At 35.9% G+C, this 18889-nt stretch overlaps 1 protein-coding gene across 1 annotated transcript in view; it reads right to left on the minus strand.

The window, feature by feature from the left end:
- LOC150102968 (speckle targeted PIP5K1A-regulated poly(A) polymerase-like) overlaps positions 1 to 18652 on the minus strand; it is a 294108-nt gene extending 275456 nt beyond the window's left edge. Inside the window, exon 1 of the mRNA XM_090398573.1 lies at positions 18621 to 18652. The gene's annotated coding sequence lies outside the window, so the exon portion shown is untranslated. The remainder of the gene's footprint in view (positions 1 to 18620) is intronic.
- Positions 18653 to 18889: the final 237 nt, after the last annotated feature.

Raw genomic sequence — 18889 nt, forward strand, 5'->3', positions numbered from 1 at the left:
TCTGTTACTTGTCAAGACTCCAACATTATCAGATCTTATATTTCTATCGTCTAAGGCACTTTGTAGCGTATCAATCCACCTATATCTTGGTCTTCCACTGGGTCGTTTTTCTGCCAACCTGGCAGAGAACACTTGTTTTGCTAATCTTTCCTCTCTCATTCTATTTAGGTGACCATACCACCTGAGATTAGCTCTGATAATGCATTCCTGGATGCTGACAATGTCAAGTTCTTTCCTAATATCCTCATTTTTAATATGATATTGCCATTGATGCCATCCGTTCACGCCTCTAATCTTCCTCAGGACTCTCATATCTGCGGTCTCTAGTCTTTGGTCAAGTGTTTTACTTCTGACCCAGCTCTCAGATCCATAAGTTAAAACTGGTTTGAACACTGTCTTGTATACAGCTAATTTAGTGTTCCGACTAATTTCTCTCTTATTCCATATGAATTTATTCAATTGACTTCCCACCATACCAGCTTTGCTGATTCTGTTGTCTATTTCTATATTTAATTTACCATCTTCAGTAAAAATTGTGCCTAAGTAGCTGAAATGTTTTACTTGTTCAACAGGTTCTCCATTCACAACACAGTTGACATTTTCAATGATTCTGCCTATTTTCATTGTCTTTGTCTTTTTATTGCTGACCTTCATACCATATCTATTACAACAGCTATTCAATTTAGTCAGAGAATCTTGCAGACTTGTAGCGGATTTATTTAGAAGTATAACATCATCCGCATAAAGCAAAGAGCTGACATTAACATCTCCAATTTTGATATCAGGTTTAATACCACTTTCCTTCATAATGTGATCAATATAGATAATGAATAACAGAGGGGATAATGTACATCCTTGTCTCACACCAGATTTAACATTAAACCATCTTCCTGTACTTCCTTCAATTCTAACTGCTGACTTACAACTCAAATAAAGACTAAGTATTGCTTGATATAATGCCCCATTAACACCATATAACTGCAGCGTATTGAATAGCTTCTCTGGCACCTTGTCATATGCCTTTTCCAAATCGACAAAACTTAAATACAGATCTTTGTTATATTCCCATGCTTTCTCGACTATTTGTCGTAAAGTGAAGATCTGATCCTGACAGCCTCTATTTGGCCTGAATCCAGCTTGTTCTTCACCAAGCTTTTCTTCCGCAATTCTTCTCAACCGTTTCTCAAGTATACTGGCATAGATCTTGCCAGGAACACTCAGTAGGGAAATACCTCTGTAATTCTCACATTCAGTTTTATTTCCCTTTTTATATATGGGTACTATGAGAGCTCTACTCCAATCATCGGGAATTCGTCCCTCTGTCCAGGCTTTCTGAACTATGCAGTGCAGCCACTGTAAGACTTTTATACCACCATACTTCAGCATTTCTGGTCGAATATCATCTACTCCTGCTGCCTTTCCACATTTCAAGCCTTTGATGGCTTTTTCTACTTCAAGTATGGATATGTATTCCTGACTGCATGCCTGGTCAGTGTTTTTATCACTGTGCTGTCATCACTGCTTGTTTCATTTAGCAGTTTTTCAAAGTAATTACTCCATACTTCAAGGATATCTTTTTCTCCCATTTTCATGTCACCTTTATCATCTCTAACTCCTTTTACAGCACTCTTTCCTCCATTCCTAAGCTTCTTCAACAACCTCCAGAATATTTTGCCACCTTCTTGATATTTATTTTCTATATTCTTGCCAAAGTCTCCCATGACTTTTGTTTAGCTAGTTTTACACACTGTTTAGCTTTCTTACATTTGTCTCTGTATTCTGTAAGAGTAAAAGCTGACTTATTTGCCAGGAACTTTTCATATGCTTTCTTCTTTTCCTTTATTGCCTCTTTAACTTCCTGTGTCCACCAGGGAGTTCTAAGTTTTTTATCCTTGCACACAACCTGACCATATGCCTCTCTGGCAGAATCAATCAATGTTTTCTTCAGAGTTTGCCACTGAATCTTCAAGGTTTGATTCCTGTTCTCAAACTCTTTCATTTTCTTTTCAATAATATTTCTGTATTTTAGTCTACAGTTCACATCTGAGAGCTGCTCAACTTTTATTCGCTTTAAAACTTTCTTACATGTTATTCTTTTCAATATGAAATTCACTTTTATCCTGCTCAAGACTAAATAGTGATCACTTCCAATTTCAAATCCTCTGTACACTCTGGTGTCCTGCACCAGGGAGAAAACATCACTATCAACAATAACATAGTCAATGAGACTTTTCTTATTCCTAGCCTCTTCTCTCCATGTGAATTTGTGCACATTTTTATGGTGGAACATGGTGTTAGTAATAACCAGTCCATGTCCTGAGCAGAAATCCAACAGATATTTGCCATTATTATTAGCTTTGCTCTTTTCTCCAAATTTTTCCAAAATATTTTTGTATGTCTCGCAATCATTTCCTACTCTGCTATTTAGATCACCAACAAGGACCAACTTTTCTTTTTTTCATTGTGTCAGTTGCTTTTTCTAGAGCGTCAAAAAATTCCTCCACTTCTACCTTAGTAGAACCTTCTGTGGGACCATAGGCACAAATAAGTCTCATTGTCCAGTTCCCCATTCTCATATTTGCCCACATTACTCTACTTGAGACTGACTGCCGTTCAAGAAGTTTAGCCTCGTATTTTGTGTTGAATACTATGGCTACTCCTTCTTTTCCTTGATTGTCATTGCCTGAATATAACATTTTGTATTTATTGCTCAGAAAGATCTCACCAGTTTTGGTCTTTTTTTGTTTCAGTCACCCCTATTATGTCGATCTGGTACTTATCTAATTCCTCAGCTAGCTCCATTTCTTTGCCATTCAGGCTTCTTACGTTGATAGTACCGATCTTTAACTCTGGTGATGTTGAGTTGGGGTTTGTTTTCAGATTTGTTCCAGTAGCTGACTTTTCGCTCTTTGTCCTGGTTCCCTGGCGAAAACAACGGGGGCCTTGTTTAACCAGGCGACGCCCCAGCCGGCATGAAATTTTGTCATGTTGTACCATCATTTTTTATTTTGGTTTAATTCTATATTTGGCTTTGAAATAATGCTGGATTTAATTGATTTATACACACTTGATTTATATAATTTTGCTGAACTGAAACCTTCTGGCTCTTTATTTTAATAAATAAATATTTCTATCTATCTATCCATCCACACAGTTAGCCAAGTGGTTGTGTGCCTTGCAACCATATGCCTGGGAAAGGAGTGTCCTGGGTTCGACTCCCGTTGCTAACGTGAGGAGCTTAAGGATCTTCCTCAGCCATAGTCAAGTTAGCCGGTATTAGGTGTGGACAGTAGGGTTTTTCTCCGCACTTTATCTGGAGTTTTTCATCCCACAAAGCAGGCAAACCGGCCTTGAGAACTCGACACCACTATGGACATAGGATACACTAGGGCATAGGGCCGACCACCTTATCCTGAGAACAGTTGAGGTCTGATGATCAATAAACCCTGGACACTGCAAGGTAAAAGAGGGAAAAAGGAAAATGAGATGAGATATTTCTATTTTTGGATGATGAAACAGATGAAAGGGTACGATGTATTTCGTGAAGATAGAAAGGGTAAAAAGGGAGGTGGAGGGCTGTTAATGACAGAAAAAGAGTTATGTCCATATAAGGTAGAGATGCAAGAGGGAAATAGTGCCAGTGGTTTTGTGGCAATATGGTGTGAGATAGAAGTAAATAGAATGAAATACTTAGATGTTGCTATAGACCTGGTAATGTGGATGGTAGTGACCATGAAATGTATAATCAAATTACCCAAGCAAATCAGAAACTGTGATCATTATGGGTGATTTTGATTGTGGTGATATAGACTGGGATAATAAGATAGCAACCAGAAGGAGAGAAAATAAGTTTCTTGAGTATTTGAGGGACAACTACCTCAGGGAGTATGTAACAAAGGGCACACAAGAATTGAGGGTCTTAGATTTGATCATCTCATGAGAGGATGTTATTATAAATTAGGTGTCAAATCACCCTCCAGTTGGTGAGTGACCATGAAGAGCGATTGGCTGGGTGGTTGCCAGCAGTGTGAGGATTTCTGTGAGGGAAGGGTATATGTGGAACTACAAGGCTGGTAATTATGAGAAGCTCAGGAGATAACTTGCAGGTGTAACATGGAATTAGGAGTTGAGTGGAAAGGAGATCAATGCTGCTTAGGTGATATAGTTAAGAAAAGGGATAGAGGAATAAACTTATTAAATACCAGTTACAAATATAGTAAAATACTGAATAAAAGACTTCGAAATAATGTACACAATCAACTCTCAGAAGAACAAAGTAGTTGTAGACACAGAAGATAATGTATAGATAATGTTTATGTTTAAAATAAATTCTTGAAAAAGATGAGAATTTAATCTGGAGATGCACTTAGCCATTAAAGATTATGAAAAAGCTTTTGATAAAACAAAGTAGCAAGGCTTATACGTTGGTTAAACATAACTGGTAATTAGTTTACGGAATTAACAACGCAAATAAAGTATATTAATTAAAGGTAACTTTAATGAATCACTTCTATATTTCCGCAACGTCACATTGCCATCTTCAGGAACATAAAGATATGGTATGTGCACTCAGGAACTAACACAAAGCAAATGAGGAAGAAAGCAAGAAACTAATATTGTTCCTAAAGTCCTCATGGTGCCCTCTTGCGGGCTAATTTGGTAGTCTTGGCAGTTTACACCAAGTCTATCACCATCCCCTACATCCAGGGCACCTCTGAGAAAATAACCAATATCCTCAAAAAATATGACCTTACTTCCTGTTACAGACCATATAAAAAGTTGGCATCCCTTATCCGCTCTACCAAAGACCAACCACTTCCCCTAGACCTGCCTGGTGTATACCAGGTCCCTTGCAGCTGCAAATTGTCCTAATTTGGCCAAACAGGCAGAACAACAAATATCAGGATTTCAGAACACCAAGACTACATCCGGTTTCACCAGTACAGCCGCTCTGGGCTGGCAGACCATGCCTTAGATACCCACCATAAAATTCGTTGGAAGAAAACAAAAATAATTCATCGCAGCAAGTTTAAATACGAAAGATTATTCAAAGAATCTTCAGCAGCTCTAAAAAACGTTCCTAACCTCAACAAATTTGGGTGCATGAAACTGCCCCAAATTTGGGAGACTTTCATTATGAGAACTTCAGCTCAACTGCCAAGACTACCAAATTAGCCAGCAAGAGGGCACCATTAGGACTTTAGGAACAATATTAGTTTCTTGCTTTCTTCCTCATTTGCTTTGTGTTAGTTCCTGAGTGCACATACGATATCTTTATGTTCCTGAAGATGGCAATGTGACGTTGCCGAAATATAGAAGTGATTCATTAGTTACCTTTAATTAATATACTTCATTTGCGTTGTTAATTCCATAAACTAATTACCAGTTATGATAAAACAAAGGTTATAAACAAAAGAAAAATAAAGTTACAATTAGGTAATAACACAGGAGACCGAAATTAAGATGTAAGAGAAGGATGTAAATTTGTCACTAACTCTATTTAATATATATTGGTCAAATTATAAAAAGCATGGAACAGAATAAAATAAGATACCTGGTTAACCAGAACTGTAATCTATACAATGATATATGTAGATGATTAAATTATATTACAAGATAATAAAGGTGACCTACAAAAACAATGAAAATAACCTAAAATGGGCCAATAATGCAATTCAAAAATTTCACAAAAGAAAAGAAAATCAAGGCATTTAAAGGCAGCAATCATATAAGATCAAAAATCACAGAATATAAAATAATAGAACAGGTGTCGCAGTTCAATTACTTAGGTTTTTTCTTAACAACATATCTTTTAAAACTCCATATTTCTGAGCCAGAGAGTGGGAGTAGCCTTCGTGTTATAAAATCTGTGGAATAGACAGAAGGACAGTGAAAAAAAAAAAAAAAATGAGCTTAAATTTTATAACATATGAGGGTGGTCCAAAATGTTCTCAGCATCAATCATAGATGGCAACACTATCAGCAAGAGATCTTTTTTTTTTCTAAGATGGTACATCTGTCATAAACATCCATGTGAAATTGCAAGTCGTTCTATCAAGTAGTTTGTTTTACACAGCTGTCTGAAGCAAAAGTGTTGTCTGTATCCCTTGAAATAGATAAAATTGAGTATCGCGCAGTTATACTCAAGTTAAAGAAGGTTTAATGCTAAAAGAAATTCATTCGAAGTTCATAAAAGTTTATGGGCACTCCTCTCCTTGATAATTTTGAAAAGCATTCAAAATTATCAGCTTTTCTCTTCCACTAATGACAATACTTAATTATTTCTATACAGCTATTAACTCTACACAAATCCATCTAACAGTACACATTGCTCTCAGCTGAAGTCTTGCCCTTAAGTTCTTTAATGTGCAGAGAGTTAATAACACCTTTCTCACCAATTCATTGCATTCTTTTATACAGATGTTCAGTTTTTGCTGCATACATTTCCTACAAATATTTCCATGGTCACTATTCATCTGAATTAGCGAGAATAATTCTACCACTTTCCTCTAAATCTGTTAAAATACATGCACCAGCTATTCACACTCCATCACAGTTCAACTACCTGCTATTTTCTTTTGGAACAATATTCCCTCTTATGCATTACCTAAATATGTGGTCTGAAAAGTTCTTGGCCTTGACCATAGAGGCAACACTATCAGCAAGATTTTTTTTTTCTAAGTTGGTACATCTGTCATAAGCATCCATGTGAAATTTCAAGCCATTCTATTCTAAGTACTTGGTTTTATACAGCTGTCTGAAGCAAAATTGTTGTCTGTATCCCTTGAAATGGATAAAACTGAGTATCACTCGGTTATAAAATTCTTTGTAAAAGAAGCTTTAACATCAAAAGAAATTCATTCGAAGTTCATAAAAGTTTATGGGCACTCTTCTCCTTCGTTATTGACAATTAAGAAATGGACTGCCGAGTTTAAACATGGCATCACCAGCCTTGAAGATGATCCATGTCCAAAAAGTGTAACAACACCAGAAATCATAGATCAAGTGCACGATATGGTATTGGATGACCGCAAGTCCAAGTGTGCGAAATTGCTGAGACTATAGGCATTTCAAAAGAACATGTAGGATGAATTTTGCATGAAGAATTGCATATGAAAAAGCTTTGCGCAAGATGGGTGCCACACTTGCTCACAGCAGATCAAAAACGCACTCGCATGAAAATCTCTGAATAGTGCTTGGAGCGTTTTAACAAGAATAAAAGCTAATTTTGTGCATCGATTTATTACTATGGATGAGACTTGGATTCACCATTACACACCAGAATGCTGGCTCTTTACATAATACACATTACACACACCCAAAAGAATGTGTGCTTTGCATTATGGGGCTATGTTCTCCCCAGGACCTTTTGAATGGGCAAACGACACAGATGGTTTTACTGACTGCCCGGCTAATTAATATTATGAATTGACATGGCTAAATGAGCAAGAATGGAAAAATAATTTAAGACATTTTTAATTAATAGTGATGAGAAATCGAACCTGAGAGTCTGGATACTTGTGAGACCAGCTCAATTTCTTGCATTGCAAGAAATTGAGCTGGTCTCAATCTCGAGAGCTTCGGATATTCACTTTGATGCACACCAATCCATACGTGGAAGACAAAAATCAGGATCTCGAATACAACTGTATCGGTTACAAAGAAAACTTTTATGAAAGATACATAATTCTGATGTTTAAAAGAAATAAATTGTGAAAATTGAGTGAATTCGAATCGAAGGCAAAAATCAATGTTAAAAATCTACATTTATTTTTCTTAATAATAGTTTTTGACCAAAGATCTTGAGCCAAGTATTTAATATTTTATTTTGCAAAAGAAAATAGGCCTGCACATCAAATATAGTCGTGATCTTGGGGAATTCTCGAAACTCTCAAGGACTACGACGTCAGTCTCGAATGATACCAATTCCCATTCCTAGTAATTAATACTTATAAATAGTAAAATTGCAACATAACATATGTTACATGTCTCGGGTGTTACTGTCAGTGAACAATTCAGTGATTTGTTCTGATTAATTTATTAGCAATGATATTTTGTTTTTATTAAATTACCCCATAATGAGTAAAAAGTCAAGTCAGAAAACCACACTCTTAAGTTATTTTAAGAAAGAAGAAACAAATAAGCATAGTAGTGAAGACACCAAACCAACAACAGAATCATCGATTTCTGCAGAGTCTCTTTCAAATAAAACGTGCGTCTAAACACCGCTTATCGGGTACTATCAGTGAGTGGCTTAAAAAATTCCCTTGGTTAGTGGTGAAAGATAATGGAATGATGTGTTCCACATGTATGAAATACAGAAAGAGACACCCTACAAACAAGGAAGTGACTTCGGTAACTATGCCATGCACAAGACTCCAAAAAGAAAGCTTGGTTGACCATGAACAAAGCAAGTTACACACTGATTCTTGTTCAGATATAACTGAAAAACGTAGAAAAACTAGAAGAAACTGGAATAGGGCAAATTGAAAAATCAATTTCAATTTTGAATAACTTGCAGAGAGAGAGAGATGCTTTTCTGGGAGCTTTAAGATCTATGTATTGGTTAGCGAAAAATGAGTTACCACATACTACATTATTTAAAAAATTGCTTGAGCATTGCAAGGCTATGGGCTGTTCCTACTTAGAACATCTTAACGTTGGTAAAAATGCACATTATACCTCAGAAAGAATAATGCAAGAGTTGATTGATATTTTAGCATCAGAAATTAGATCTGAAATACTGAAAAATATACATTCTGCAGATTATTTCAGTGTTTTATGTGATGAAACTACAGACATCTCAGTTTTAAAACAGCTGATTGTGTATACATTAAAAAACAACTCAGGGTTAGTTTTGTATCAACTTGCAATATAATTGATGGCAAAGCTGAGACTATAACTAACAAAGTAATTGAAACTCTTGACAATCTAGGCTTAAAAACTTGTTATTATAATTACGGCTATTATAGCCTGTTTTTGTTTAGGAGTGACCCTTATTTAACTACAATGGCTATCAATACTCAAGAGGGGTATATATATTTAGGGCATTATCGGTGAGTATAGAAGGCAATTAAGGTAGAATAAATGAGGTGGAAATATTTGGTACATACCTTTTTTGAATCTACAATGTCTTCCACTTCCATGATCTCGCTGAAGGTTGTTTATAAGCAGGGGGGGTAAAACTATGGTGGCAACTGGGGCAGGGTTAACGGGGTGTGGGACCGTTTCGGTCGTGTGACCATCTTTGGAACTTTGTCGGAAATGAGACTCATTTCCGACAAAGTTCCGAAGGTATGTACCAAAAAAGGTATGTACCAAATTTTTCCACCTCTTTTATTCTACCTTAATTTCCTTCTATACTCACCAATAATGCCCTAAATATATATACCCCTCTTGAGTATTGATAGCCATTGTAGTTAAATAAGGGTTACTCCTAAACAAAAACAGGCTATAATAGCCGTAATTATAATAATAGTGTTTAAGAGGAGTAACATGGGATTTTTCCCAGAGACTATACTTAATTAAAAACTTGTAATCTAGTGGGCCTAGGATCTGATGGAGCAGCTGTCATGATTGGAAAGCAAAAAGGAGTTACAAAACTGCTAAAAGCAGATGGACTCATGGTCAACTGTCATTGTGTAAACCACTGACTGGCTCTTGCTAATGCCCAACCAGCTGCTGAAGTGCCTTATTTAGTCATGTTTAATGATATCTTAAGGTAATTGTTTCTCTTCTTCCAAAATTCCTTAGTCAGGATGGCTCGTTTAACCCAAATCCAAAATATACTGAACTTAAACTTAAATTGTCTAGTGACACTAGATAGCTATCTCATGATTCTGCAATAGTCTCTAAGAGAATGCATGGTGAGTGTTATAGCTGAATTGGAAAGAGAGGCCACCGAAAGAAATGATATCCCAGCTGAAGGTTTAAGTAAATATATCAGAACATACAATTTCGTAGCTTCGCTAATGATGCTTTCAGATGTGTTACCGCATTTATCTAACTTGTTTAGTTCATGGCAAAGGCAAGATGTTGACTTAACTGAAATAGAGCCAGTCTTAGAAGCCAAAAAACTATCCATCATGGAATTGAAAGACACTCCTGGCAGTCATTTTCAAAATCTTCATCAGCATCTTTCAAGTGAACGGTCAGACCTTCACATTGATTATTCAGATTCTAATGTTATTATGTTTAAGACTACAATATATGATAAATACATAGGCACAATTATTAAACACCTAGAAGCAAAATTTCTAGATACGGTAATCATTTCCTGCTTTTCAAGACTTTTCAATGCAGAAAAGTCATGATCAACGCGAGACTTCTGAGATTCTTTTTGATTATCATTCTAGAAGTCCTGCAGTTTTAAACTATGAAAGTACTAAACTACAATGGGCAGTTGCATCAAAAATGATTAATGGACATTCATACAAAAATCTAGATGCAAGACAAATACTGCTGAAATTAGCAACAACATCAACCACCACCACAGGTCCAATGCCCATAGGTGTCTGATGCCATCTTGATATGATTCTTCCAATGCATTCTATTCTGTGCAAGATGACTAAGTTTGTGTATAGAGTTTCCGCACCATTTGATGATATCATCGCCCCATTCTCTGTTTGGTCTTCCTCTTTTGTTCTTTCCTTCAATCATTCCAAACAGCATCGTTTTTAATTTTCTCTCATCATTCATTTTACACATATGACCAAATAGACGTAGTTTCCTTTTGATTATTTTCTGGATCAGGTTTTCTTTTGGTTGTATTCGTCTGTAGATTTCCTCATTGTTCACTTTCAGTATCCAGCTTATTCTCAAGATCTTTCTATAGCACTTCCTCTAAAATGCCAATATCCTCCTTTCAGATTCTCTCAGGAATACGCAGGCCTTGCATCCATAGAGCATGCTGCTGAAGATATAGGTTTCTACAATGCTCAGTTTAGTTTGCATCTTTATAACTCAGCTCTTCTATATTTTGTCCATGGCTTTTAAAATAGTTGTTGCTCTGGCTATTCTAATTTTTATATCTTTCTGGGGTCCACATCATGCGTCATGTGGCATCCAAGATATGTAAAGTGTTCCACATTTTCCAGTTGAAATCTGTCTATTGTAACTCTGTTCGGTAACTCCTGTTGTCCGAATATCATTGTTTTAGTTTTTTCAAAGTTAACATTTAGTCCATATCTTTTTCCTTGTGTATAGTGTTTGCAATGTCTGTTCCAGCCTTGCTGCGTCTTCTTTAATCAGGACAATGTCATCTGCAAAGCAGAGGTAGTTTATTCTCATGCCATTTATTGAAATGCCTCCACTTTCTTCTTAATCTTATCTAGTGTTCTTCCCAGATGTGTGATGAAGATGATTGGTGATATTGGGTCCCCTTGTCTTGTGCCTTGACTAGTGGCAAACCAATCTCCAGTCTCACCTGCTATTCTGATTTTTGCTTGTGCTTGGCTGTTTATATCTTTCAGCAGGCAGATCAATTTATTGTCCATACCATAGGATTCCAAGACAGCCCATGTTATATCTTGGTCAATATTATCAAATGCTTTTTGGAAGTCCACAAAATAGCAGTACATCTTTTTGTTTTTTCTTCGAGCTTTTTCTGCTATTAGTCTTAGTGCGAGTATTTGTTGCACTGTACTTTGATCTTGTCGAAATCCGGCTTGCTCATCAGGAAGTTGCGTCTCCATATGATCCTTCAGGCGTTCTATTAATATTTTCATCAGCACTTTGCCAAAATGACTTATTAATGCAATAGTTCTGTAACTGGTGCATTCTAAAGCACTGCCTTTCTTTTGAAGAAAAACCAAGACCGATTTTTTCCATTTTTCAAGGGCATACCCTGATCTCCATATTTCATTACATAGCTTGTGTATTTCTTTTACCACTGATTCTCTCTCATATTTTAGATTTCTCACCTATTATATTGTCATTTCCAGCACTCTGGTTGTTCTTGAGATGTTATAGCCTTATTCACCTCCTCTTCCAAGATGTCATTTTCAAAGATCTCTGCTGGTGGAGAGATTGCTTTTAGTTCTTTGATTACTTCTGTTGCAGTATCATTTAGTTGATTTTTATATAGTTCACTGCAATATCTTGTTCATCTGTGTATGATTTCTATCTTGTCCATCAATACTTTACCATTTTCATCTTTCACTGCTACTGATCTTGTTTGCCACTTCCTATTGACATTTCTTATAAGTTTGTAGACCTCTCTAGTTTTGTGTTGTCCATGGTACTGTTCAATGTCTTTGCACTGGTAATCCAACCATTTGGCTTCATCAGATCTTGCTGCTTTCTGTACTTCATTGCATTTTTGACAGTATAACTCATCTGCTCCCTCTGAATTATCTCTTTTAAGTTTCAGTTCTCTTTTCTCTTGTACCAATTTCAAGGTTTCCTGAGTTATCCATTTCTTGTTGATCTTTTCTCTTTAAGGAATTACTTCCTCTACTGCTTTTTTTAGCACTGTAGTCAGTCATTCTGCTCTTGTATTTATATTTTGTTTTTCACTTGGGATCTTAAGCTTAGTTTCCAATATGTTCTGATATGCTGTTCTTAGCCTGTCTTCATTTAGTTTTGAAATGTCTCTAGCTTTTTGGAACTTTCCTTTGTACTTCTGTTTCAGCTTTAGTCTTATATTTGCAATCAGTAAGCTGTGGTCCGAATCAATATCAGCTCCTTGAAATGATCTGCACTGTTGAACTGCAGTTCTCCATTTCTGGTCTATTAATATCAGGTCGATCATATTCCTGTGTTTGCCATCGAAGGAGCACCACATCCATTTAGCAACAACATCTGAGCACAAGAAGTCTTTTCCAAATTTAGCAAAACTAGCTGCTGTTGGACTGGCCATACCTGTGAGCACAGCTGAATGTGAAAGGGGTTTCTCTGCATTAAAAAGCATAAAAACCTGTATGAGGAATCGCATCCGTCAGCACACTAAATAATCTGATGCTGATTTCACTGGAGGGTTTAACTTTTTAAAAAAGGATAAAAACCTGTATCAGGAATAGCATCAGTAAGAACACTAAATAATCTGATGCTGATTTCACTGGAGGGACCAGATCCAACAGAGTTTAATTAAGAAAAAGCTGCTAACAACTGGGCTTCTAAGAAGAAGAGAAGAATTAATGTATAGAATTTTAAGCTGTAAGCATTACAAGGTTTTTCATTACTTAATGAGAAAATAAGAAAAATCCTAGTGTTTGTTATAATTACTATATAAAATATTATCCTTTTGGAGAAAAGAGCAAAGTTAATAATAATGGCAAATACCTGTTGGATTTCTGCTCACGACATGGACTGGTTATTACTAACACCATGTTCAAACATAAAAATGTGCACAAATTCACATGGAGAGAAGAGGCAAGGAATAAGAAAAGTTTCATTGATTATGTTATCGTTGATAATGATGTTTTCTCCCTGGTGCAAGACACCAGAATGTACAGAGGATCTGAAATCGGAAGCAATCACTATTTATTCTTAAGTAGGATAAAATTTAATACTGAAAAGAATAACATGTAAGAAAGTTTTAAAGCGAATAAAAGTTGAGCAGCTCTCAGATGTGCACTGTAGACTAAAATTCACAAAGATTATTGAAGAAAATATGAAGAGTTTGAGAACAAGAACCAAACCTTGGAGATTCAGTGGCAAGCCTTGAAGAAAACCCTGATTGGTACAGCCAGACAGGCATGTGGTGAGGTTGTGAAGGAAGAGGCAGTGAAGGAAAAGAAGAAAGCATATCAAATGTTCCTGGCAAAAAAGTCAGCTTTTGCTCTTAGAGAATACAGGGACAAATGTAAGAAAGCAAAACACTGTGTGAAACTAGCCAAACAAAAGTCATGGGAGGACTTTGGCAAGAACATAGAAAATAAATATCAAGAAGGTGGTAAGATATTCTGGAGGTTGTTGAAGCAGCATAGAAATGGAGGAAAGAGTGCTGTAAAAGGAGTAAGAGATGATAAAGGTGACATGAAAACAGAAGAAAAAGATATCCTTTAAGTATGGAGTAATTACTTCAAAAAATTGCTAAATGAAACAAGCAGTGATAGCACTGTGGTAAAAAACACTCGACAGGCAAACAGTCAGGAATACATATCCATACTTGAAGTAGAAAAAGCCATCAAAGGCTTGAAATGTGGAAAGACGGCAGAAGTAAATGATATTCAACCAGAAATACTGAAATATGGTGGTATACAGGTCTTACATTGGCTGCACTGCATAGTTCAGAAAGCCTGGACAGAGGGACGAATTCCCGATGATTGGAGTAGAGCTCTAATAGTACCCACATATAAAAAGGGAAATAAAAATGAATGTGAGAATTACAGAGGTATTTCCCTACTGTGTTACTGGCAAGATCTATGCAAGTATACTTGAGAAACGGTTGAGAACAATTGTGGAAGAAAAGCTTGGTGAAGAACCAGCTGGATTCAGGCCAAATAGAGGCTGTCGGAATCAGAAATTCACTTTACGATAAATAGTCGAGAAAGCATGGGAATATAACAAAGATCTGTATTTAAGTTTTGTCAATCTGGAAAAGGCATATCACAAGGTGCCAAGAGAGAAGCTATTTAATACACTACAGTTATATGGTGTCAATGGGGCATTATATCAAGCAATACTTAGTCTTTATTTGAGTTGTAATTGAAGGAAGTACAGGAAGATGATTTAATGTTAAATCTGGTGTGAGACAAGGATGTACATTATCCCCGCTGTTATTCATTATCTATATGGATCACATTATGAAGGAAAGTGGTATTAAACATGATATCAGAATTGGAGATGTTAATGTCAGCTCTTTGCTTTATGCAGACAATGTTATACCTCAAAATAAATCCGCTACAAGTTTGCAAGATACCCTGACTAAATTGAATAACTGTTGTAATAGATATGGTATGATGGTCAGCATTAAAAAGGCAAAGACAATGAAAATAGGTAGAATTGTTGAAAATGTCAACTGTGTTGTGAACGGGGAACAGGGTAAATTAAATATGGAAATAGACAACAGAATCAACAAAGCTGGTATGGTAGGCAGTCAATTGAATAAATTCATATGAAATAAGAGAGAAATTAGTCGGAACACTAAATTTGCTGTATACAAGACAGTGTTCAAACCAGTTTTAACTTATGGATCTGAGAGCTGGGTCAGAAGTAAAACACTTGACCAAAGACTAGAGACCACAGATATGAGAGTCCTGAGAAAGATTTGAGGCGTGAACAGATGGCATCAATGGTAATATCATATTAAAAACGAGGATATTGGGAAACAACTCGACAGTGTCGGCATCCAGGAATGCATTAGCAGAGCTAATCTCAGGTGGTATGGTCACTTAAACAGAATGGGCGAGGAAAGATTAGCAAAACAAGTGTTCTCTGCCAGGTTGGTAGGAAAATGACCCAGAGGAAGACCAAGATATAGGTGGATTGATACGGTACAAAGTGCCTTAGACAATAGAAATATAAGATCCGATAATGTTGGCGTCTTGACAGGTAACAGACTGATTTGGAGGAAAATTGTAGATAGGAAGTTAGTAATGACATAAATTTTTCATGTAATATTATTATATCCTGTACACCCCTTGAGGGTACATGTCAGGAATTTGATGATAAATATTATCCTTGTTTAAAGTAATTTCTAATAAAATTATTATTTTAATTTATTATGAAAAAGGGTCTTTTTTCTCATTCAAAATTTCTGTATGCCAGGCGAATGCTTCATTCCACCCAGCTCTTAAAAATATCTGGGGGAGAACACTGTGGGGTACTAATTCAATTAATGAGAAGTCATTCTATATACAAGTAGCCTAGTCATGAAGATGTTTCTGTGCAACTGTGTTTGCTGTACACCTGAGTAAATGATTAAAAAAATAACATAATTTCTTGGTATCTTTAATTTATTATTATTATTATGTGAACTACGTGAAAAAACTTTCAGCACTAGCTCTAAACCAGAGTATTTCAATAATAAGGTTTTACACCTTTTTCACTATTTGCATATGGGAAAATATATGACTTCTGCATTACTTCAACCTTGTTATCTCTTCTGGGTGTGGCTCTCATTGATGACATTTAGTAATGTTCATCTTTGGACTTGATTCTAGGAAGTAAAGCAGTTATGCTTGGTGGCAGGTTTTTGCCTGTCATTGAACAGAGCCATCAATGGGAGTTTGATAAGTTCAGGAGAGATCCTTTTGGGTAACTTAGTGAGATTTAGAGTGATGTTGGAGATCACTCAAAGTTTTTGGAAAGAGGTACCCCCTGAACCTTAATAGCATCTCAATTAAACCATGGACAGTGGCTCTCCCCATAATGCATAACATTATACACACCATGTATAATGCAGAGCACACTGTGCTTTGAATAATGGGATACTAAGCCAATTAACATGAAGTCAATAGATTATATACAAATAATCTAGTTGTGAAGATACTTGACATGCAAACTTTGTGTGCTTACACTTGGATAAAAGATTACACATGAATACAATTTCATGGTGTCTTTAATTTAATTTACAACCAAGTGAAAACATTCACTTGATGTGTCTTTGAGTGATCGTACTACATTGTACATAGCAACATATCTGAAGTTAGGATAATGACCTCATAAAATTACAAATATTAAAATATCAAGGTCATATAAACTCTCCATCCCTTAAAAAAAAAAAAAAGAAAAAAAAAAAAAGAGTGATATCTAGAAGATGAGCATGTAAAATCAAGTATAGTGAGAAAAGGGAAAAAATACCACCTAAATAACATTGAATGATCAAGTGGTGAGATTCTCAGGAATTTGCCTAGATTCCACACGACCATGAATAGAACCATATAGAGGCATCTCATCAAAAGCATCTCAAATTCAAAGACATGAAGAAAATCAAAGGAGAACTGCACAACATTGGTAATTCAAATTTCACAGGGTTAACTTATAATAATAAATAATAAGCTAATGCCTTTTATTCCCATATAGCAGTCTAAGATAATAATGACAGCTAGTCAAAGTATTTTTAAAAACCAGCAGTACTTCAAAGAACATTCAAGATGAGAAACAGGGCACTGATGTACTTTTGAAAATTAGCAATTATTTCATAAGCATGGATGGGATGCAATGCACATAGTTAATGGAGAAATTATTAATGATGTATGATCCAAGAGTAGAGATAGAAAAGAATTGAAGTCTAGGGGTCACACTGCTAAAATTGTGAAGACAATCACCACAACAGATTATGGCAATGATGGGGTGGAACCAGGGCCAGCTCTACCGATGGTGCAACATATGCATTTGCACGGGGTGACAAGTTTTGGGGGAGCAGCAAAATTGCATTTATTCTGCATTTGATGAGCATACTCGTCTTCGCTTGATTTTAATTACCCATGCAGATGCACATTTTCAGAACAAAATTCCACCTTTAAAGGGTTAACTGTGTCTCTCTTTCTGTAAAAAATACACTTTATGATAATTTTTCTTTAACTTATGAATTTTCTCATTAGCTAATGCTAGTATTTAGAATTTATGATCAGACATGTTGAAGCCTAGCTTAATATCGTGGTCATCATGTTGGAGGCTTCATGGATTACAAATATCACACAATACTAAGCCCAACCATGTTGGGCTTAGTATTGTGTGGTATTTGTGTACATGTTACATTAGTTTTTTTTTGTAATCTCTAAAGATGTCTCAGTGACTGAGTCAAAATATAGGAAGTATTAAATTCTGTTTTAATCCTTTCTGAGTGCTGTATAGAATCCATTAAGCCTTCACAGCACTTAAGCTTCTATACACAGACTTAATATCATGGCTTTTAAGACGTCATTAGAAGAGGTTTTTTTTTTTATGGGGAAGGAGTAGCAAAATATGCTATTGCATGGGGTGACAAAATTCCTTGGGTCGGTCCCGGGTGGAACTTAACACACAGAAGCAAATAGGTTAGATTTCCTTGCATAAGGCTTAGATCAGACCACATATGCATTACTGTGGGCAGATCTTGTAATGCAATTTTCAAGATGAAAATATCTTAAGAGTCCAGAGAAGATTCACTAAGGCAGTACTGGGTCTCTGGAATGCAGAATATGACAGATTAAAGGAATGCAATTTGCAGTCTTGTAAATATGATAGGTTATGTAATTGGGATGTACAAGTTGATGAAGGGTTGTCAACAGATTAATATGGAAATTTTTTGTAGAGTACAGGATGAGAAGGATAGGACAAAAAACCAATCATGGATGTTGTATCAGTCTGTGAGCAGAAATGCGAGTAGGACACACGTTGTCTGAGAGTATGGTGAGTGCCAAATTGTTTGGTTCGATATCTTTCTGCATGAGGGCGTAGATCTCTGCAAGAATAATTTGACTACATGGAGGTCTGATGTTAATAATTCTGCCCAGCTCAGGAGAACTCCTGAATACGTATTAACTGCATAGAAAAGTTTAATTGACAATGAGAATTATTCCGGGATAATTCCGATGCAAAGTTTTACAAATATACACAAGTTTCTATTCATATGTTGTAATAATTTTACTATCACCTATACCAAACTCAACAAACTAAAATGACAGAAAAACATCCCTTCTAGTTTATCAACATCTTTGACAAAACATTGATTACAAAACTAAACAACTTACATTCTCGTATGCAAATAAATACACGAACAACATTTTGTACTTCTACACAAAACTGCGGTTGAATACAACAGCTTCCTAATAAAATACAAGCGCCCTCTCAGCTCAAATGTGATTTCAAAACATTCAATAGCTTTAAAACGTCATTTGTAATAAATAATAATAATCGTCACCTCACGGCGAGGCCTTTTAAACATATCTAGCTTTCGGATATTGAGTAAGCAGTTCATTCTCCACCACAAATGACCTAATTTTAATTAGGTGGAGATTCT

This window comes from Typopeltis vanoorti, chromosome 9 (assembly GCF_054136105.1).
Source record: "Typopeltis vanoorti isolate ZY-2024b chromosome 9, IOZ_Tvanoo_1.0, whole genome shotgun sequence".
NCBI lineage: Eukaryota > Metazoa > Arthropoda > Arachnida > Uropygi > Thelyphonidae > Typopeltis > Typopeltis vanoorti.